At 36.1% G+C, this 23734-nt stretch overlaps 1 protein-coding gene across 7 annotated transcripts in view; it reads right to left on the bottom strand.

Moving 5' to 3' along the window:
- Window positions 1-23734, bottom strand: part of LOC143666122 (uncharacterized) — a 198950-nt gene that overhangs the window by 28830 nt on the left and 146386 nt on the right. Inside the window, exon 5 of one of the 7 annotated variants that reach the window (XR_013167411.1) lies at window positions 11048-11149. The exons of the other annotated variants lie outside the window; for them this stretch is intronic. The gene's annotated coding sequence lies outside the window, so the exon portion shown is untranslated. Of the gene's footprint in view, window positions 1-11047; window positions 11150-23734 lie in introns of those variants that run through there. 7 annotated transcript variants of the gene reach the window in all.

Raw genomic sequence — 23734 nt, 5'->3', positions numbered from 1 at the left:
ACGTGGAGCCAAAATAGTCAAGTCCCTTACTTTTGTCCCATCAGAACCACCAGATTTCACTTAACAATAGAACCCATAAATAGGTCAGAATTAGTTATGCCTAAACACAGTGGTACACAAAATATCAGCTCCTTGATTTCTTTTCACATAATATGCTTTATGCACAATTATATCTGTGGTCATGACTATTTGGCATCCATGTACACAACAAAGAAAGAAATGTAATTAAAATATTTCAGAATCGTAATTAAATAGATTTATTTATTTTGAAACGTAAGGTGTACACTCATGCAAACTGACTTTTATTTCAAATATTTGTAAAGCAGTTTATAATTGCTTCAGGATATAAATAAGTCATCCAACTGAAAGCCACATTACTTAGGAAAAAAAATTGATGGTAAAAGTAACAATCCATAGATAAGTCATACCCTCAAACCTTACAATTCTTAGAACAATTTATTTTATTTTCAGATTGTTAAAAAGAATCAACGAATTGTCACAAAAAACTAAGCATTATGGAAATGCTTCTACACATCTATAGCTCCTGCATAGTTGCTAGGTTTTCTACAAATGAAGTTAGTGTGAGGAGGGGACAAACAAGACAAGGGGTCTAGAAGGGCTTCGCCACTATGAGGAACCCAAGGGAACCAACACTGAAGGGTCTGGCAAGCTTGGGGACATTTTAACTGATCTAATCAGTAGCAGCATTAAGACTCATAAGTTCAAAAATGCTTATTGCCTTGAATGTCCTCCTGACTTACTATCATTCTTTGCTCTCAGATTATTTTTAACTGACTACTACCATTTTCCTTATGAGAAAGAGTGGGCTAGATAGAAAAGCGTCCATAGGCGGGAAATAAACAATTTTCCCACATCCACCAAAGAGACAGGATACATGACTATCAAAACTGAGAACGCTTTTAGGTAAAGGCAACATTTTTCTGTAAGAATGTGTTGGTTTTTTGAAGTGGGCACGATTTTGGTATCTCAATTTCCCCTTATGGGATTACATTAGACCTATTCAATGTCTTCTTACCTATTGGAATAATAAGGTCTGCAAGGTGGTTGATAATTTATTAGAAAGACCCAGTGCCATTTTCTAAAAATAGAGCAAGAACCCCAAGTAGATTTTTTCAATATACCATTCATCTTGGCATGGTACAGTAGGCATATGGCTTAGTATAAGAAGCATGGGCTTCATAATCAGACAGATCTATGTTCAAATGCCAACTAGGTCACTTCAACCAATTTCTAATTTCAGCCAAACTATGTAACCATTCTCAAATTAATTTTCTTATAGGTAAAACAATAATTAGATAGAAAAGACTATGAGAAGTTAAATGTCTGCTTTGGAGCACGATATGCTATTTTTCTCTGTTGCTGATATGCTATTTTCTGGAATTTAACTGTCACCTGTCATAGACCCTGGATCATAGCAAATATTCAACAGGCTTTAATCCCCTTCCTTGAGAAGTCATTAAAACCAATGACTCAATTATACACCTAGTATGAGTATCAAAAATACGAAATCAATTAACATTTGGTAAGTTGCTACAGATAAGCTATAATGAATTTGAAATACACTTACTTGAATGAAATCGGTGATTTTGTAAATTGCATTAGGAAACATTCATATGTTCCTAATTTGCCCCAAACAATTAAGTGTCCATGTACTATAAGAGAAATAAAGTGAACTTCACTTTCACCATTGCACTGGGTACTTGCATAGAATAATAAATTGAGTCATCCTTAAGACCACAGATTGGCAAACATTATATACAAAGACCAAAGAGAAAACATTTCAATTTTCCATGCCACATGGTTTTTGTCATAACTACTGCACTCTGCCCTTGTAGTGTAAAATGAGCCATGAACAATAGGAAAACAGATGAGCACAGCAGTGCTACAATAAAACTTTATTTACAAAAAGGAAGGGGTGGGTCCACAAGCCATAATATGCTGACCTCTGTTCATTTCTGATGATCTCTCAACATTTTACCTATTATCACTTTTACATTATTTCCATTTTTACTGATATTTCCTGTCAGCAAGATGAAACTAAGACTATATGCAGAAGTTTAGAAAGAATAGTAAAAGAACAGTTAGTTATATATTAAAATTAGGTACAATGTCTAGTAATATTTTCCCTCATAAAAAGTTTAGTAAAAAGATATAGAAGAGTGGACCCAAAGAGCAAGATGGCTAAATGTACCTCTAATGGTTTGATTCCTCACTAACATAAAAACAAAATATAATACACTTTCCATCCCCAAATGTCATGGCTTAAAGATCCAGTTAATCAAGAGGGCATATCAAACTTACTTACCACTGTCATTAATTGCCAATAATAAGTGAAGAATGGCATAAAATTTGCCCATCACCCTGCAATAGGATTAAACCCAAGAATTAGAGATCACTAGCTATATAAACGAAAATAAATTTTTAGATGTTTCAAAAATGTGGAGAGAGGAACAAAGATATTGCAAAACATTTCACTGAACCTCCTCTACAAAGCATGTTTCAAACCAGAGAACCTGTAAACAACATTAAAAGAAGTAAATTATCCATTTTCCTGTTATGTTAAATATTGCACAGAACTATTATAAATGCCTTTTTTTAAACCTTAAAAATTGCTCCAAATATTGACATTAAATGTATTGAACAACAACAACAACAACAACAAAAGAGAAGTAAATTATCATTTTGTGACTATGAGTGAATACTGTCTTTCAACTGCACTTAAAGGTCTTTGTAAAGATCAACATTAAAACAAATTCATTTTTTCTAATTAACCAACAGGGTTTCTCATATTATATTGTGAACTAAAAACAGCAACAAATTCTTTGCTGTCTCTATAAGTAAATAAGGATATGAATAATATATATATATATACTGGTCAAAAATAGTAGGTGTTAAGTAAATTATTGTTCAATTATATGTAATCAATTAGCTGTAATGGAGTATAGAAGCCACGGATTTACCATTATGTTATTGCCTCAAAATCTATTCATTCAAGTAGCCAGATATTTCCTGAAAATGTAAAACTCTTCTTCCATCCCTCAGCAATGTGTTCTGAAGACCAGAGGTCTTATGAGAAGACGGATGAAATCAGAGCTGTACCATTTGGCAAATTCAAGCTGATTCCTGCCCCTCTTTAACCGAATCCCTCTCCTTTGCCACAGTAGGCAGGGATTGAGCAAAGCTGCTTTACAAGATTGAAACGGTGTCACACATATTATTCCAACAAAATTTCCAGAGGTTTACCTTGCTGGGGAAAAACTGACTCCATTCAAAGTAAGAATTTTACCAATCCTATTAGCAGCAACACGAGACGTTTGGAATTTGTCTTTTCAAAGAAAAACACACACAGCCACACATGTTTCCGAAATGTGCAGATGTCTTCGACGTGTTGGGAAATGATTTTTAAAACTCCACAGAAATGAGAAAAGACACTGAGAGAATGATGAGAAGTGTTGCAAATCTGAGAAGTGAGAAGACACAGATCTCTCTTGGATTGCAAACTTGATTAGCTCTTCCTTTTACGGAACAATGCTTTAGCCATTGACATGCCAAAAAAGAACCCAAAACCTTGTCTGATTTCCTGTCAAAGGTGAAAGAAAGAAATGCCAAGAAGACGAATGCTTACAGAAGAGATCTGCAAAACACGGCAGTAAAGCGAGGTTTTATAGATCTGCAGCGCAGAAGATGAAATCCGGCGTGGAATGGATCACGTCTGCTTTTGAATTTTAAAGCAGATGATGGAACAAGAGGGCATACATAAAAATTAGGGAAAATCTGATTCAAAACAGATGTCAGTCAGCCCTTCGTTTCTAAACACCATAAGTGAATGTATGAAATATCAGGCAGAAAAAAAACAGTTCAGGTGAAGTGATCATGTCAAAAAGTGATCATGTCAAAAAGCAACTGCATTTCATCCCAAATTAGAAGATAATAAAAAACTGTTATGCTTCATTGAATAACCACAACATAGTTTTCCAAGTGTTGGATGTTAATTGTTTTTGTTTATTTTTTGTCATTCGAACATACATATTTATAGAAAGAATATCACAAAGATGTTAACTGTAACACATTATGTGACTAAAACCCAGAAAAAGCATGTGGAAAAGTTTCTGAGTTTCAGATTTGGAGTTTTCTGTCACTCTACTGTCTTGGCATCTCAGGTCTTTATGGTGAATCTGAAGATTTCCAAGTTATAAACAAACTAGATTATTTTGAAGGCTAGAGTTCTATCACATATTGTCTTTTATTTAAAAAAATTAAGAACAGTTCCTCCATTGTTACTATATTATGAGTCTAATGTTGTAACTCTTCTGAACATTTTTTTTGTTTTATATCATGAACACTTGAAATTAAGTAATTGACTTCTTATTGGCTACCAGAAACTTTAGAACCACATCTAACACTAAATCAAAGTAACCGGGTGACTTTTTGATATATGCATTTCTGTTCCAAGCCTGCTTTCTCTCCATTTTATGTACTTCCCTACAACTTTTTTTCTTTGTTTGCAGATATTTTTAAAATGTACCAATTTGCTCTATTTTACATAGCACTTTAAGTTACTTTTAAATGAATTTTGAAAAAGAGAGGAATACAATTAATCAATTACTTGGATCTCCCTTATAAGATTGCACCATACAACATGAGAGATCTGATCACTTTTGAGTTTATCTCACTTCAGGTAATATTGGCCTTACACAAGACATCGGGTGGCCAACACTGCCCACTTGTTTCAAATAAAACTAGGCAAAGAGGGGGTGCTAGGGTAGTTCAGTGGTAGAATTCTTGCCTGCCATGTGGGAGACCTGTGTTCGATTCCTGGTCCATGCACTTCCCAAAAAACAAACAAACAAGCAAAACAAAAATTCAACAAATGCTGCTGTAATAACGGGATAGTCACATGGAAAAATGATGAAATATGACCCCACCATACAGCATACAAAAAAAAATAGACAAACAGATTCAATGAATAGAAAACAACAAAGCAAATATGAAATTCACAGAATGACTACAAAAACTTCAAATTCTCTGAAAAATCCAATTAAAAAAAAATCCATAAACTGTGGTTCCTCAAGATTCATAAACTTCCCAGGTTCTGGATCCCCCAGAGCAAGGTTTCAGCAATGCACCCTACTCCGAAAGCTGCGGCACTGAACCTGCACCTGCCATCACGCTCACATTCTATGACCTGGTCACAGGAATTGGGAACAGGTACACGTGACACCACTGTCATGAGATGGAAGAGTGGAGCGACCTCCTAGTTCCTTCCCCTCAGTGCTACCAGTTTTCACCTTTTATTTTTATTCTTCTGGTCCCAGAAGCTCTCTTGCAAAACACAACCATAAAACTTAGCCCACATGGCCCTGTGGTAGCCAGTGAATCGTATATTTACTGTTATTTGATTGCAAGTGTTTAGAGATGGAAGGAAATGAAGAGGCAAAGAGAGTGCATGGATTTTTGAAACTGTGATACATAATCTCCTGTCAAAATTCATATTTCCTACATCTCCTTCTTAATATATATTTTAAATAGCCCAGACACTGCAGTTATTTTCTTAATCTCACCCCAGCAAAATAAAACACTATAACTATAGTTTAATAGAAGAGGCATAGTTATCTGTTAAAACAATAGTTCACTAATTTTTACCATTTTTTGAATGCTCGTCAAATTCATCAACTGTTTCTCACTTGAGAGAATGGCATTATCTCTGAAACAAATTTATTTTTTATGAAACTGTTGCTGAAAATAAACTAATAAGCCATTCAATCATTGCAAACCAATCAATGTTTAGACTACAGCTTCAAATGCACACTATCGCTAATCTAATAGACACAAATTCAACAGCAAGAAAAATAATTTCATACATTAGGCAGCATTTTACAGTACACAGGACACTTGGAGGTAGATTATCTTATTTGATTCTCACAAAAATCCGTATTATTTATCTCAAGTTATAGATAAAGAGATGGATTTCAGAGATACTAGGTGACTTCCCCCAAGTCTTTCAAGGACCCTGCCAGACTTTAATTCCTTGTTCGGTAGTCTTTGCTTGACCTCATGTTGGAGTTTATTGTTAATTTCATTAAGTCAACAGAATTTCAACAAGGTGACTCTGGCAATATAGTCATTCTCTATAGACTAAATTTTCTTTGTCTGATTATTTTTCTCCTGAGCTCTCTTTGACAGTAAATTACTAAAACAATATCAAAGTCATATTCGGGCTGCACGACAAAACCCACAGGAGGGTAATAAAGGAAGTTCTGAGGATGGTGTACGCTGGGCTCCTGAGTATCAGAGATAAATGCCGGGCTTTATGAACAAAGAGGAATTGACAGGTTCGGTCACAGTCGTGTCTGACATGCCTCAGTTATGCCTGTGCTGCCAAATGAAATTATTGTATTACTTTCAACTTGATAAACGATTAAATATTTCCTAAAAAATGTGACCCATAATGAGACAGTGTAGCAAACAGAGGCCCCAGGTGTAAGGTGGATCAGATATAAGCTATGGAGCTTGCCAGGGTCCTGAAAGAGATTTTTTTTTCCCTCACCAGGGTCAACAATCTATTTCTAAGAGCAGTTGTTCACCAAAGGGTCAGACTACATTAAAGTTGATAGAAAGCCACAGAAAGAGGCTTCTTCTCTGGCATATTAGCATTATACATGTACTCAGAGTACATTATACTTGTACTCAGAGGCAGTGGTTTAAATAAACTTGCAAAATTCAGCTTCAAAATAAATTACTTTAAATTAGCACAATCTCTTGCGGAAGACAGGAATGTCTGTGCTTGCCCAGCAGTACTTTGCAATAAGCTAAGCTTTCGATGTCATTTCTACACTCTGTGTACTCTGCGGTGCACAGACAGTATCATCTTGCTCTTGACTAAAATGGAGAAATTAGTCATTAAGAAATAAAAATATCTCCTCAGAATTAGGCTAATGAGGAAAAGGATCAAAATCAAAGAATTACAATCTTAAAGCCATACCATTACAAAATTAAGAAACACAAATGTGTTCCCTGAACATGTGCATTCTAAGAAAGAAGAGAGAATAGGAGGGAGGAAGGAAAGGAGGGAGGGGAAAGAGGGACAAAAGAAGGAAGGAATCTGAAGGTGTATCTTGATGAGCTTTGGTTTTCTAAATCTCTGCCACACGATTTTTCAAGGGAAAAAAAAAACAGAAGTTTTTAGGGGAAATAATTGCAGCTCTTCAACCACAAAACTATAGAATATGTCTCCAGAGTATTTATTAAAAATTCAGCTAATATCACTAGATTTGCTTAATGATTTCAAGTGTGAAACTCACGAAATGTCATTCTTGGAGTTTCGTCTTGGCAGTCAGCAGAGAGAATTATGAGATTAAATGGCCTGGCTATATATAAAACAAAGGCAGAGTCATACACATCTCCTCTTAAAGTGCCTGACTGATGTGATGATTGTAATGAGTTGCACACTATCGTTCTTCATTCTCAGGCATGGATTATCTTTCTGGAAATTGACTTGACTACTTAGGTTTCACCCAGGTTCATTCTGGATTTTGCTGCTGAATATGATCATTTCTATCACATGAACTGCAGGAGCTTAGCATCTGCCTCTTTATTGTAGCTTCTATGGTATAATTGCTGAATGTGTGAGCCAGTAGGGCCCTTGCTGAATGGAGCCTACAATTTAAGTCATAAATTTTTATATACCAGAGAACACATTGGAGGCAACCCAGAGGTGAAATGCAATTTCTATCCCAATGAGCTATTTGCTACAGACCCGTGAGGCACAAAAAAGTACGTTTTAAGAGCAGTGTTTCTTAAAGTGAAGTCTGTGGTCCAACTGCCTCAGAATTGCCTTCAATGATGAATAAAAGATGTAGATTCCTGGGCATCTCCTCATATTTCTGCAATCATAATTTCTAGAGGCGTGACCCAAGCATCTGCACAAGCTCACCTGATAATTTTATACACACTACAATTTTAAAGTCATTGTTCTCATTTTTTTCTGTTTTGAAAGGTCCAGAATCCACATAATTTTCAGCTGCAAATAAAGTTTCCGTGCAGAAAATATACAAAGCATTTTCCTGAAAGGGACCAGTTTATGATTATAGACGGTTGTGAAATCCGAGTGGGGAGGGTGTGACAATGCTGGAGAAATGCCCCACCAGGTTGCCAAGCATCAGAACTTGAATGAAATAGTTTAATTGTTGTTGCATCAAGAGAAAATCACGGGATAGGTTTTTGCAAAAATATGTTACAACATAAAATATGAATTTAGCTTAGGATTTCTTACTGACATTTCTTTTCCAAACTAGATTATAGTGCTGATGACACAGTATTGAGACATGCACATATAATGCATGGGTAGACACATATGGCAGAAAAACAGCATTTTTTTTTTCTCTGCCATATCCACACTTGCCACATGTGCTGGAACTTATTAAAATTCTGCTGAAGTGGTCAGACTGTTCTTAGTGTGCTTTTTTTCCATAGGGTAATCATTGCACTCTCAATGAGGAAGCATTCAGTTACCAAGCTATTCCCAGTTTAAAAATAATTTACAAACTTTGACTTGTAAACATTTACAGATATACCACAGAAGTCCCTGGAGCTACCTTGGAAGTAGCCCAGATTTATCTCAATCATATCTTGTTCATGCAAAATAAATATTGAAACCATTATTCCAGAGAAACTATTGGTCTAAACAAGTTCCTTTTCAAGCTGAAATTCAAAGGCATATTAAAGGCTGGAAATCCAAAGGCGTATCTGGAGAAATGGCTAGTGGTGCAGGACCATAGGCACAATTACCATCCCACTCTGCCCACTCGCACTGGCCCTGCCGCTCATCTTCAACTGCTTGTTTGTTTTTTTATAAAAAGAGAAAATTGGACTATAAATATACAGCCAAGCCCTAATCTAGGTTTACTATCCTAGACCTTCCATCTCCTTCTAATATTTCCTCTAGAGTTGGGGTTGGCAAACTATGGTCTTTGGGCCAATACATCCCACAATAATTCTGTAAATAAACTTTTATTAGAAAACTGTCCAGATAAATGCCTACCCATTTTCTTCTTGCTTTCCTATAGATTGGCTATTGCTGCTTTCACACTACAAAGGCAGAATTGAATAACTGGAAGAGGCCCTAGGGTCTGCAGAGCTGATAATATTTATAATCCGGCCCTTTACAGGTAAAGTTTGTAAACAGACCAACCTAGAGAATATTTACAGTTGCCTCAAATTGAGAGGCAGAGGTAGTGGATGCCCAACATGATAAAGGAGGAAGTTTTGCATGAATATTGTTGCAGCAAACGTGATCTCTTCCTCTTAAACCACAGAAGTTCTTTCAAAAGAAAGGGATGTACTCAATTGCTATTTTGGAATGGAGATCAGTAATAACAGAAATAAGGTGATTGTCGGAGCACTGCATCCCCAAACTTTTATCCATATACTGCTCCTGCTCTTTTGCTGCATATGTGAGCATGATAAAATATGCACTAGTCTACCCAGTATCCCCAGATAAATGCCAACACAATTTCTTCTTGCTATTGTACATGCTATCATTCTTTTATTCACATAGCATTTATTTAATAAGTACCTAAAATGTGTCAGGTCCTGTGCTAGGCACTTGGTATACAATAGTGAACAAGTGGACATGGATCTGCTTTCACAGATAGTCATGTACTGGAATTCATAATACAGAGAAAATTAATCGGACCTATTTTTTCACCCAAAATTAAGGAGAAGTATTATTATATCATGGCATACAATCAGGCAGTGTAATCTAATGCAAGATAGAGATTACTATAATATAGATCACTGTCAATAAATTTTTCACATCATGACTTATTTTAAAGTAGTCTGAAGCAGTTTGTTAGTATTTTGTTAAGATTCTGGTAACTCTATTCATAGAGCCTAGTGGAGAGAAGATTCAGACAAGTAAACCTGTCACTAAAATAGAGTAACATGAGTTCCAGGAAAAGGGAAACATAGCCTGCTAGGGAAAAAAGATGGTGGGAGTGGGGGAGAAAGTGCCTCATGAAGGATTTCCAGTAACATGGTATTTAAACTCAGAACCGAATGGTGATGGAGAAAGGAGAGGATGCCAGATCAGGCATGGTCATTTGACCACACGAAGAGATCTGGTTGCTTTATAAAAATTTTTAATTAAGTGTTGAGCAATTAGAAGTTTTAAACAAGGAGTAACATGATACTATTTCTTTGCCAAAACTACTCTGACTGCACTGAAGAAAACAGGACTGGAGGGGAATGAAGTCTACAGCGTGAGAAATCACTTGGGAAGCTAGTATAAAATCTCAAGGAAGAGAGGATGGAGGCTGACCTATGGCAGCCTAAGTGAAGGTTGCCACAATCAAGGGGTATAAAAATTCATGGGACATGATGATTCCGGGGTGGGAGGTTGTTGCGGAAACTGAGACTCAATTAGGAATACATATTTTAGCATTTTGACTTGGAGAGCTGACCGAATCCTGATGGCATTTGCTATGACTTGGATTAAAAAAGTGGAGCAGGTTTTGAAGGAAAGATGACGAGTTCAGTTTTGGACATGCTGAGCGTCTAGCACTTGAGGAACATCCAGGTGAGTGATGGAATATGCAGCTGAGTAGGTCTGCACCTGAGACTCAGGAGACTGGAGAAAACAATGAGTCATTGGACTGCAGAAGTAATTGAGACAGGGTTGAGTGAAATAAACCCAATCAAAGAGAGAAACATTGTATGATCTTGCTTATATTAAATTCCCAGAATAAACAGATTTTACAGAGACAGATAGTAGACTACAAGGGGCTAGCAGGAGCAGACAGGTAGGGGAAAGAGAGGGTAGTAGGGGAAGAGAGAGTTATCGCTTACTGTGTTAAGAGTTTCGAGTTGAGCTGATGAGAACTGTGCAGTGGTGGATGTTGGTGATGGTAGCACAATACTGTAAATATAATTAACACCATGGAATTGCACACTCTAAAGTAGTTTAAAAGGGAAATTTTCAGTTTATATGTATTACTTCAATGAAACTTAAAAAAAAATAAAATTTACACTAAAATAAAGTAATTGAGAGGAGCAGAGTGAGTGACAGTACCAAGTCTGCATATTTAGAGTGCAAAGGGGATAGGTCCAGGACATATAGAGCAGGAAAAATCTGTAAAAAGAAAAAAAAACAATGCTTAGACAGTTGCGGTCAATAGTTAGGAGAAAATTTATTGAGTGTTGGGTCATGGAAGTCAAAAGAAAAGAATGTTTCATGAAGAAAAGAATGGCCATTTATATCATAAACTGCTGAGAAAAAAATCACGCTAAGCTCTAAACACGGTCCTTAAGTGTACTGTCGTTGGTAATGGTGGAAGCAGCAGCTGGGGTAAAGGCAGAAGCCATATTGCAGAAGGTTTTGGGTAAGAAAAGAATGGAAGCAGCAAATGTAAATTTTCAGAAATTGGTTGTGAAGGAGAAAGGAGAGATTGGGTAGTAGCTCTGGGGAAACATCAGGTAAAGGTTAGTATACGGAAAGCATATAAATGGGCTTCTAGAGCACTAGCAATATTCTATTTCTTGAATTGATTGATGGTCATATAATCTGCTGTATTATAAGTAATTAGGCTGAAATTTGGGATTTTTGTACATTTTAAAATAAAATTTCCTAACTAAAAATGTGAAAATATTATTTTTAAAACAAGAAAGAAAGGTAACCAAATACATGTAAAAAAAAAAAAAAAAGATCTGTGAAATCTGCATGAAGACAATTATAAATCCTCATTAAAGGTTTTTTTTGCTTTTTTTTGGGTGGGGTAGAAGGGTTCATGGTCCTGGAATCGAACCAGGTCTCCTGCATGGAAGGCAAGCTCATTAAAGGTCATTTAAAATAAAAATTCCCTTATTTGGAAAGGTCTATCTTTTTTTTTTGATATCATTAATGATACCAAATATCATTAAGATGTAAATTCTCCTCAAATTGATCTATAGATTAAGCGCAATTCCAATCAAAATCAGAATAAGGATTTTTTTATGGAATATAAATAACAAACTAATTCTAAAATACACATGACATTAAAGGCTTAGGAACAAGAAAAATATGTATGAAAATTTTAAAAAGTGGGATGGTTTGCCTTGCCAGTTATCAAGGTTTATTATAATGGATCATAAATATGATAGATATAATCTGTGGAAATGTATACTACAGATCAAATGAGATAAAAGAGGATATGAATAAACTCAGCCATATATAAACGAGTCCTAACTGAGCTGACCCACTGCAGATACAGGAGGAACGGGCTGACCATTCTATAATGATATTCAGACAGTTGCTGTTTATATGAAAAAATAAAACAAGAAAAAATAGGATCCTTACCTAATACTGCATATAACTTCTCATGGATTAAGCACTTTTTTGTTTGTAAAATAAAATGTATAAATCTTTTAGTTGACAGGATAGGATAGAATTTTAATGAGCTTGGAATAGTAAAGGATTCATTAACAAGACCCCAAAAGTGCAAACATAAAGAAAAAAATTAATCAATTTAGCTATATTCAGATTAAGAACTTCTGTTCCTTAAAATACACCATAAAGAGAGTAAAAAGACAAGCTGAAAAGTAAAAGAAAACATTTTCAGTATCTCTAAACAACAGGGATTAATTAATATACAGAATATGTAAAATATTCTTATTAATCATTCCCAGCCCATGCACTTCCCAGAAACAAACAAACAAAAATTTAACGAAAATGGTGCTGCAAAAATTGGATACTCATATGGAAAACAAATGAAAATGTGACTCCCACCACACAGCATATAAAAAAATATTGTTATTAATCAATAATAAATGGCAAATAAAACAAAGTAAAAATAGTAACAGACATAAACAGGCATTTTACAAAAGAGGAAAACACGAATGTCCATAATTGTGAGACATGTCCATCCTTATTAATAATCAGGATATGCAATTGAAAACACAATAGGATATAATTTCATGCAAAACTCTCAGTGAGTCAAGATCAATTTTTGAAAGAATGTGGGACGATAAGAATTCTTATCCACAGATGGTGTGTGCAAATTGGTACAACCACTTTGGAAAATACCTTACATTTAAAGTTGAACATGCACATACTCTGCAGCCCTGCATTCTACTCCTCAGAGAAAATCATACATCCAAGGACCAGGGGACTTGTATGAGAACGTGATGACAGCCTTGTTCCTAATGACAGCAATTACATATGTTTATCAAAACAAATGCTTACAGACGTTGGTTATGTTCTTGTTGTCATGGCCTGTGTGTTATGTGGAACGGATAAGTACATTGTAGTATATTCACATACTAAAATTCTCTACAGCAATGAAAATGGGTGATATCATACTACACATATCAACACAAAAGCTCAATGTTGGGCAAAGACACAAGGCATAAAATACATGCCTCACCCACGATGATCCAATACCAGTAAACTAAACATGATCTATTAGAGTGTACATATGTGTTTGGACGCAAACTACAGAAAGAGAAAGGAATGTTATCCGGAAGGGGCACATCTGTATAATGCTTTATGCCTTCAGTTGGATGGTGGGCATATGGGTATTGCTTTTATTTTTTTATAATTTTGTGCATTTTATATACTACTTTGTAAATATAATGTATGTTGGGGATTGAATCACATTCCCCATAAAAAGCGCGTTCAGGTACCAATCCCTGACCCTGAGGGTGTGCCCTCATCTGTAGCTAGAAGCTTTGAAGGTGTTATTCATTAAGGTGTGCCCAAACTGAGTGAGGCTGGGCCTTCATTCAACACAGTTGAATTACTTATGAGCAAAGAACATTGGACACAAAAGAAGAAGCCATGGGGAGCAGCCAGAAGCTGGAAGTCAAAGGAACCCGGAAGAGGAAGGAGAAGATGCCACCTTGTATAAGCCTAGGTTGGAGAAGCCAAGGAAGTCTAGAGATTGTGGGTCAGACAGAATGTGACCCTGGGAGAAAGCAAGCCTTCTAGCCTCTGAAACTGTGAGCCAATAAATCTGTGCTGATGAGCTAACCCATTGTCTATTTGTTTTAGCAGCTGGGAGACTGAAACAGGGTTCTTAAATGTCTTAAGGAAAATATTATACACCTTAAGAGATATGAAATATTCAATGAGAAAAAAAGATTTCATCACCAAGCTTTATCCACTCCTTTGAACATTCTGAGATAGAGTTTTATCTAAATCTCTCAGTATAATTCAGGGAAGCAGTAAATAGTTATTGATCTGGGACAAAAAGATAATAGACTAACAAAAATACTCATGAGAAATAAAATTCAAAATCATAGCTCTAAACAGGTTAAAATTAGGAGGTGGTGAGAGGTTAGAAAAAATTGAACAAAGTGTTAAATAAAATTGGCACACTTTTCTGCATGCCACGTCATTCTTTATATATCACCTGCAAAAACAGTGAGTTAAAGATTAAAAAGCACCAGATTAAAGTGAAAATAGCTAAATTTTCAATAGAAAAAGCAGGGGAAAATGACTAGCTTCACTTTAAAAGTATCCATGAGGGGAAAAGTTTACTCTGTTTTCTTAAGTCATGTTTCATTACTGTGAAAAGTATAGGCAAGAGGGAAAGAATATTATTTAAAAATGTACTCACTCTTTTACTAATTTCATTTAACAAAGACATACAAAGACATGTGCCATAATAAAAAAAATAACTCCTTTTGTGGCTAAGGACAGTGATCAGCCTGCCAAAGAGCCAAAATCGCTAAGGGTTTGTGTTGTATTTAGGTTGCAAATACCTTCTTCAGAAGAGGTAGCTGGACACTTGAAGTAACTAGAATGGATATAAGGCCACTTACACTTTAGTTTCCTTACTCTGAACCTAGTCCAAGTGGAGAATGAGTCATAACAAAATATTTTCACAACCTACTAGACATTCAGTGATCTTTGAGCCCTGAACTGATGGTTTTCCATCATCGCATGATGGGCAGGTGACACCACTGCTAATTAAGCTCTTGCATAAAACCAGTAGGGGGTCCAGAAAGCAAGGAGGTCCCGAGACTGAACAGCCCATTCAGGGGCCACGGTGGTCCTAAGCAGACTGGCAACAGAGCCTCCCTGCCAGGGCTGGCTGGTAACCATGGTGTGTCCTATATACTAAAGAGGGGGTCTTAGTAGAGCTCTCAGCCTGGCTCCCTCAGCAGCATCCAACTGGCAGAGCCAGATTTTTTCACTGTAGGCATTTTGATGAACAAGCCTTTGTTTGAATTAGCCATTTTGAAAATGTAAGTCCCCTAAAGTTTATAACTGACATCTCATATATACATCTCATTGTGGTACTAGTCTAGGCAAAATCTGTAAGGTACAGATGAGAAGAATCTTAGCACAGGCAGATCGGTTGGTAATTGACTCCACAGGAAGCTGGTGTATACTCTAAATGGAGTTCTAGAAATAGGCCAGAAAATATTTCCAAATTAACACTCTCCATTTGTGCAGAATTTATCAAATGATTTCCCATGGCCTATGAGGTGGGAGATCTGAATGTCAGCAGTTGGAAATGTGCCCACACTCACACCGGTACTGGAGGGCAGAGCCAGGGCGTGGTCTGAGCATAAGGTAAGGGTCAGTGTTGGACCCACCTCGCCACCGTGCCTGAAAATAGTAACAAGAGTCATGACGGCAGCTGATATTTTTACTGCGCACCTACCTGGCTTCCTAGGCTGAGGGAACTAAGGTTCACAAACTAAGCGTCTCCAAAATGACCTAAATTTATTGTCTCACAGTTCTGTAGGCTAAAAGTCGAAACTCAAGGTTTCAGAAGCTCCCTGCTATCTCTGAAGTCTGTAAGAGAGAACCTGTTCCTTGCCTCTTTTCTGGACTCTGGCCATGGCTGGCAGTTTTGGGCATTCGTTTGCTTGCAGGACTTCAATCCCTGCCACCGTCATCATGTGGCCTTCGCCCCTCTGTGTCCAATCCTCTCATTCTTAGAAAGACGCCAGTTCCACTGGATTAAGGCCCACCCTCATCCAGTTTGGCCTCATTTTAACCAATCATCTCTTCCAAGACTCTATATCTGATAGGGTCACATTTATAGGGCCAAGAGGCCCTAAACATGCGCTTTGTGGGGACAGAGTTCAACTCATAACACCTACTAAACGTGAGTTATAGTGTCATGCGTTTTACATGGATGTGTTTAAATTTAGAGGATTGAATTACATTTAAATGCATCCAAAGAGCTGTCTGTGTCAAATCCTTTGATTACAATAAAGATTTATCATTTTTGTAAGTTGAAATGTTTATGATTTATTCTCTGTAACTACAGCAGAACTGTATTAACAATATAGCTAAACAGATGTGTAACATACATGCAGATAAAGAGAGAGATCACGAAATTAAATATGAGACCAATATTACAGATTAAAGATTGCTTATTTTAATAAGCGTTAAAACAAATTTTTGCAAGATCAAAATTTAAAATTAAAATTTTTTTCAGTCATTATTATTTTATTTACTACAGAATAAAATTTCAAGTGTAGCTTAGAAGTGAAAGTAGGCAAACTTTCTCTAAAAGTCTTGCCTGCTTATCTGCTTATAAGTCATATCTTTGTGTGTTAATAAAGCAGGAGATACGCAAAAATGAAGTCAGACACTATTTATCTTTAAGGACTTTATAATCTAGTCAGAAGGGTAAGAAACACAATAAATAGAAGAGAACTGACCAGTTAAATATTTGATTTCTTCAAGTTACTTTATGTCTCTTAATAGAAAAGGGAGTATATGTAAAATTAACTTTAAACAGGGGATGCAGGGGTAGTTCAGTGGTAGAATTTTTGCTTGCCATGAGGGAGACCCGGGTTCAATTCCTGGTCCATGCACTTCCCAACAACAATACAGAAAAGCAAAGAAAGAAAGAAAACACAAACAAACAAAAATTCAAAAACTGGTGCTGCAATAATGGGATAGCTACATGGAAAAAGAATGAAATGTGACCCCCACCACACAACATACAAAAAAAGTAACATAAAACATATTAAAATTAACATTTCCTTAAATCCTTTAATTGTGTTTAAGGAGTCAACTTAAAATCAATTCACAGTGGCTGGAAAGTGACAGTATTGAGTTATAAAATGATGGGACAAGGGACATTTGTTCATTCTCATTGATTTATTTCAACCCAATTAATCTTATTGGTCCTTGCCACAGAAGGAACATTTTTCATTCTGGTACTTTCACTCAATATACAGGCCTGCAAATGTGTGCTTAAAGGCTGAATTAAACTAAAATCTCCAGCTTTAAGCACAGTATCTAAAGAGAAGAGCCTCAAATCATTAGCTCACAGAATATAATCCTTCCTCATCTCCCATCCCAAACTCCCTCCCTCCTCGTCATAAAACACACACATGCACACTCTGAATGAGTGATTCTAACATACACCAGCCTGATCCTACATCCATTATTTTCAAGTGTACTTTTCGTTTAATCTTAGCCAGTACATGGTTACTGATAGAGTAGAACTAGTGGCAATTGAGTATGAACCCTTTAACATGGCCCCATATGCTACAGAATCAGAGAAAATTATATGAGGCAGATTTCTGAATTTCCTTTTAGCTCAAAAATCGTATCATGTAATAAGTAGAGGCATACTAAAAATCCAAATAAAGAGACCATTTTCTGAATAGGTCCATAAACTGGATATTGGTGTTACAGATGCCAAAACACAGTTAGAGAGATTAACTTGCAGATCCTTCCCCACTGAGGAAGTTCTCCAAAGGATGAAAGAGCCCTCAAACAAAATGAGATGCTTTAGCTGATCAAGCCCTATTTGGTCACTTTCATCTTTGCGATGCATGGAAAAGGAAACCCTTTCCTGCCAGCTCTTGGCACTGTGACCAAGGAGAGACATAAAGGGAGGCAAGGCCAGTACAAAAGGGGAAATGGTTAAAGGCAGCAGCCCGCTCCAAAGAAACAAAGGTTCTGGCAGGAGATGTTAACGAGGAAGACGCTTGTGCCTCTATGGAAAATAGAGTGGCGATGGCCTAATAATAAACCTGAAAGACACAGCGAGGATGGCTGCATGCAAAGTGGGGAAAACCCTTCAATTACCACTCTAGACAGCCCTATTAATTCTTAGGAACACTCCTGACAAAAAGTCCATTCAATTTTCTCTCGACGTGTTCCATCTAATGCGAGCAGCATTAGGCCTGACACCAAGGGTAATTACCTCATGAGAATTTCACATACAGAGAAGTAAAGTCTTTAATTTTCTGCAGGTGTCTTGGACACATTCCGCATCATTCTTTGTCCCAAAATGAGGTGTACATTCTCCTTTTGCAGAGCTGCTTCTAGATTGGGGTGGTTTGCATTTGAGGGTTGAGTAAAAGTCATTTATCTCACCCATTATGGAAAGCAACACAGAACATATTCGCCCTTTATGCAAATCACAAGGTGAGCATGCTGGATCTGTATGTAGAGCAGTGTGTGTGTGTGTCTGTGTGTGTGTGCATGTATTTAATATCTTGTTATAACACTTCTCTGAGTCACAACCATTAACAGCAGATAAGAAGTTAGGAGCCTTTCTATACACAGTTATGAGAATTCCAACTAGATTATAACCCTGCTGGGAGGCATTTAACAACTGTTTGCCCTGCCAATTCATGAAACTTGCAAACAATTGAAATTGGACAAGAGACTAAATGGCCAGAACAGTATTTAAGGGGCTTTATTTCCTGAAATAATTTAAAATGTTACATGCCTTGTTGATTTATCTAAAGTCAAGTCTCTTAAGTCAAACATACATGGATTACATTTTTTCTGAATTACTCCCTTCTGTAGAACAAAGGAAATATCACCTGACAGAAGAGAAATAAAGCAAAAGGATGCTGTATGTAACAGCTTGGTAAAATCTGCAACCATGAAAACATTTTTTCAATGGTGGAGCAGTTGAGTTTATAGAAATTCACTGTATGTAGGGAAAACTGCACTCAAATTAATGGAGAAATGAAAAAGCATTCTTGGAGCTGATATCTTTACTATTGAGGCATTCCAATATAATACAAGAATATGACAATCTTATTGTTTCTACTTGGGAGTAGACCAAATGAACAAGACCACAATGTTTGGTGTTTTATGATCCTGTCTTTTATTAATAATCTACATAATTAACTAGGAAGAAATGGTATTTAAGACATCACGATACAGTTCTTGGAAATTGAGTTGGCTGGGGTCATTTATTTCTAAATTGTTTTCACCTAAAAAAAAAAAACTGTGGTTTTGTATTTTAAAAGCTGTACCTGGGACGGTGCAACAGTGGCTCAGTGGCAGAATTCTCGCCTGCCGTGCTGGAGACCCAGGTTCGATTACCAGAGCCTGCCCATATTTAAAAAAAAAAGAAAGAAAGAAAAAAGCTGTACCTGAACTTGGCAATCAGTTTATTGCTAAAGTATCCCTTCTACATGGGGTTCTTAAATAGCCTAAACTAACTGCTTAGGACTTTTTTCTCATCCAAAATGTTTTGGAACATTTTCATTGGGTTCAGAAGAGTCCTAGATAACCTGATAAAGTCTAATAATAATTTCATTACAAAATTAATATCATCTTGATATTAATTGAGAATAAGTAATTGTTGACTTTCATTTTGATAGTAGAATGGAAAACTTTAGTAAATTATTCCTAAAATAAGTTATCTTCAAATACCCTAGACAATCTTTCAGAGAGAGAAGGCTAAAGAGGAATACATGTCCTTCTCCCTCCTTTGTCACCATAAAAATCCCAGGACATGCAGAGACCTGTGCTTCTGATAGGTTCAAAGAACATGCTATTCTTGCTTCTGTTACTTCCTATTTACCCAAGCAGGCCAGAATATCACTCAAGGGTCCTAGTCATATACTGAAAACATCCCCAAAAGTCTCCGAATGGATAGTGCAAAAAACCTACATGGAAAGTTGCATAACTAAAGTGTATGTACAGTACATACACTAGCTAATCTATAATTCAATAAGTATAAACTTGCTAATGCCTAATTTCTCTGAGTGTTCATGGTTAATCACCAAAGTAGGTCCTATAGCAAATGTCAGTGGCAAAGGGGAAGAAGCTACCTATTATCTAATGTTCCTCTCTGTTTACAAGTAAATAATACCCATGTATTGCTTGTCTGTTTATCAGAAGAGCAAAGGAAAGCTTTATTTGTCAGAGTATATGTTACTGAAAGGATTTAAAATGGTTCTTTATGAAACCTGTGCGCATAACTTCCCAATTTCTGTCTTGCCATGGCATCGAATGGCCACATTGCATTAGTCTCCTGAACATTCTTAAAGAGACGTTGACTTCCAAATTAGAAGAATGTTAGTAAACACTCTCTGTTACCAGTTCAGTCAATTCAGCCTAAAATACTCAAAGTAGAATAACTATCACTGAAACCAATAATATGCACTGTTTTTGCATAAAATGTTTCTCAAATATCCGAACCCCCGACAATTCAGAACAGACTCAGGAAAGAACATTACTTCTTACCCAGGAATTAGTTCCAAACGAATGTAGATGACGGAACAAGAACGTATACATGGGAAATACAACTTGAAACAGATGATGGGAGGCTCTATGTGAAGAATTATGCGTGCATAGATAATCCAGCCAAGGAAAGTCATTCTGGTATAGACACTGAGACCATTCAAAAGATGGTCAAGAAAAAAGATGACGTGAAATAGTTTGACCAATAAATGGTCATGTGGGCAACAAGTATTTTTAAAATGTATTATTTGTGATGTAATTTATAGTAAGATATCCTGGCTTTTCAGGTCTTTAGAAAGAAATGAATATCATATTCGCATTATTCATCTTCATTTGCATGCAGTAATTAAAAAAATTAACAGGCTAAGACATACCTTCAAAAACTGGGAGGACTCTGATATGTTTAAAACAAAGCTTTATAACAGAGCTATACTGCTCATGGGTTCGTGACAACAGTATGAACGCAAGAATGATGGTTTGGCATATACTGTGTGTTATGTAATACAGAGAAGAATGTATTTATTAATTCCCAAATTATTTTTCTATCTTTGAACTAATTTATGTTTAATGTTTCTGGAGTCTAATGCATATACAGAATTGTAGTCATTCTACTTATTTATTTTAACTTCAATCTTCCTTGTGGCAGCTGTGTACGCTTTGAATTTCTTAAGCAATTATAACAACAGCATGGTTTAGGATATTGCACCGGTTTGAAAATATTATATACACCAGAAAAGCCATGTTTTAGTCCTGATCCAATCTTGTGGGAGAAGCCATTCCCTTTAATACTGATTCAAAATTGTATGTAGAAACTTCTGATTACGTTACCTCCACTGAGATGTGGCACACACAATGGTGGGTGTGATCTTTTGATTACATAGAGATGTGACTCCACCTATTCCAGGTGGGTCTTGATTAGTTTACTGGAATCCTTTAAACGAGGAAAGATTTTGGAGAGAGTCAGAAGTGACAGAAAAGACAGAGCCAACAGAAACTTCAGAGCAGAGCCTACAGAAATGACAGAAGCCTCAGAGCCAACCGAACTTCACAGCAGAGCTGTCACAGATGCAGACATGCAGAGAACAGAGACACAGATGTTTGGAGATACTGGGACCCCAGCAGACGTTGCCATGAGATATTAAGTAACCCTGAACCTAGAGAGAGCCTAGGGAAGCCAAAAGATGAAAGCCTGCCCTGAAGTAAAATGAGGAACCACAACAGGGACAGAGGCTGAAAGCACAGGAGCCCAGGAGCAAGGGACCAGCAGTTGCCAGCCACGTGACTTCCCAGCTGATGGAGGAGTCCTAGACCCATTGGCCTTTCTTGAGTGAAGGTAACCTCTTGTTGGTGCCTTAATCTGTATGCTTTCACTTCCTCAGAACTGAAAATTTGTACCTTATTAAATTCCCCCTTATAAAAGCCATTCCAGTTCTGGTGGTATCGCAGTCCGACAGCTTGCCAACTAGAACATATATCAATACTGAAGTTATAAAATTTCAACAGTTCACAAAAACCAGATTTCAGGTCAAATAGTGATAGATTTGTACAATAGGTTTTTGACACTTCCATGTCTAATTCTAGTCAATGTAGCCCAAGGTTGACTCTTACAGAATATCTCAAGACAGTCAGCTCTAGCTACAAATTTTAAAACTAGTAAGAGTGAAATAAAATGATCCTTTTCCAGATCTTTTATTTTTAATCTTGATTTTGTGCTGAGCTGCATGAAAGTGAAGGGACTAGAAAGTCTACTATTTTATTTTATTGGGCACTTATTATGTGCCAGGGCCTATTTTATTGGCTTCACTTATAGTAGCTAACTTAATCCTCAGAATTTTCTAGAATTGCTTACCATTATTCATCCCAATATGCATGAGGAGTCTATGTAAACTTGCCATATTTCCACAGACAGTAAGTAGCAGCGTTAGGATCCAAAACCAGCTACAAATTCATTCACTTAACTTTTATGCTGTATTATTTTTCTGTACCTAGCACACCCACAAACATCCTACTTTATTTCCTAACATGATTTGGGAAGATATTATTGAATGATAATAAGGGATCTTTGCCTTTAGTTTTTTTATTGAAATATTCTATGTCTTCGGTTAGTTGATTCACCTGTAATAACAGGTGATTATATAAAAATTATATAAAATTTTATATAATACACATATAATTTTATATCTATATAAATAATCACTTAAAAATCTTTTCTATACTAGACCTAAATGAGTAAAGTATACCTGACCACGCACAAAACAGTTCTCTTTAAATTCACATGTACAACTTAGTGAATGAATGGATGTGGGTGCATGTGTGTGTGTGTGTGTGTGTGTGTGTGTGTGTGTGTGTGTGTTTGGGGCTTACTCCTCCAGGTGGAATCATAATTGCTTTGGAACAAATTAATCTGACATTTAATTCCTCCATCACAGCTATGTAGCAGATTGATAACATTTTACAGTACTATCTTGAAAGTCATCTTATTGCCAGATATTAATACTACTGCTATATAATTTCTATTTAATATTTAACTCTCTGACATCTAATTTATATTGTTTTCCTTTATACAGATTTATATAAAATGTTATAAACTAATATGTACTTTCCTGTCAAAATATTACATTAAAAAGTAGAAAAGAAATTTAAAAATAAATAAAATTTAAAAGTTTTAAATATTCCAAAGGCCAATGTCTTCCAAACTTTTTCATGATTTTTTCCATATCTGTATACTCTGTGTACAATCAAATATTTAATATTTTTATCAACTTGTGCTTTATTAGAAATCTATTTTAAAATAAAACTTTTCAAAAGTAGAAGGGGGCCACAAAAATATTTGCTTTGTGAACAAAATGATTTCATGAAATTCTAACTGAATATTTTCATGTCTTCTAATCACTGCATCTAGAATCTGCTTTCTCATGGTAAGGAAGAAATTATCAGGGTTAGAGCATGATCTATGTCATATGTAAAACAAAGTTGTTCATGTAACATTTATGGGACACTACAGGAAGAGTGTCCTTCCCAATAAATATCTTAATTTTTCTTTTGGGTCAAGTCAAATAAATGGCAGCTTAAATAAGTATTTGTGGCATCTTGTACAATTGCACTTCAGCATTATGCTAACCATTTCCACTGGGGTAATTTAAATAATAATAACTATCTTCATGCTATCATATCAGTTGTTTAGCATCTGTTCTAGATACTGTCCACTTATTGCATATTTCCTCTTTAAAGTGATTTAAAGAAACGATTTCAATCCTCAGTGTCAGGAAA

Source organism: Tamandua tetradactyla, chromosome 22 (genome assembly GCF_023851605.1).
Source record: "Tamandua tetradactyla isolate mTamTet1 chromosome 22, mTamTet1.pri, whole genome shotgun sequence".
Lineage (NCBI taxonomy): Eukaryota > Metazoa > Chordata > Mammalia > Pilosa > Myrmecophagidae > Tamandua > Tamandua tetradactyla.
Note: the sequence above shows the minus strand (reverse complement) of the source record. Positions and strands in the feature narration are given on the sequence as shown.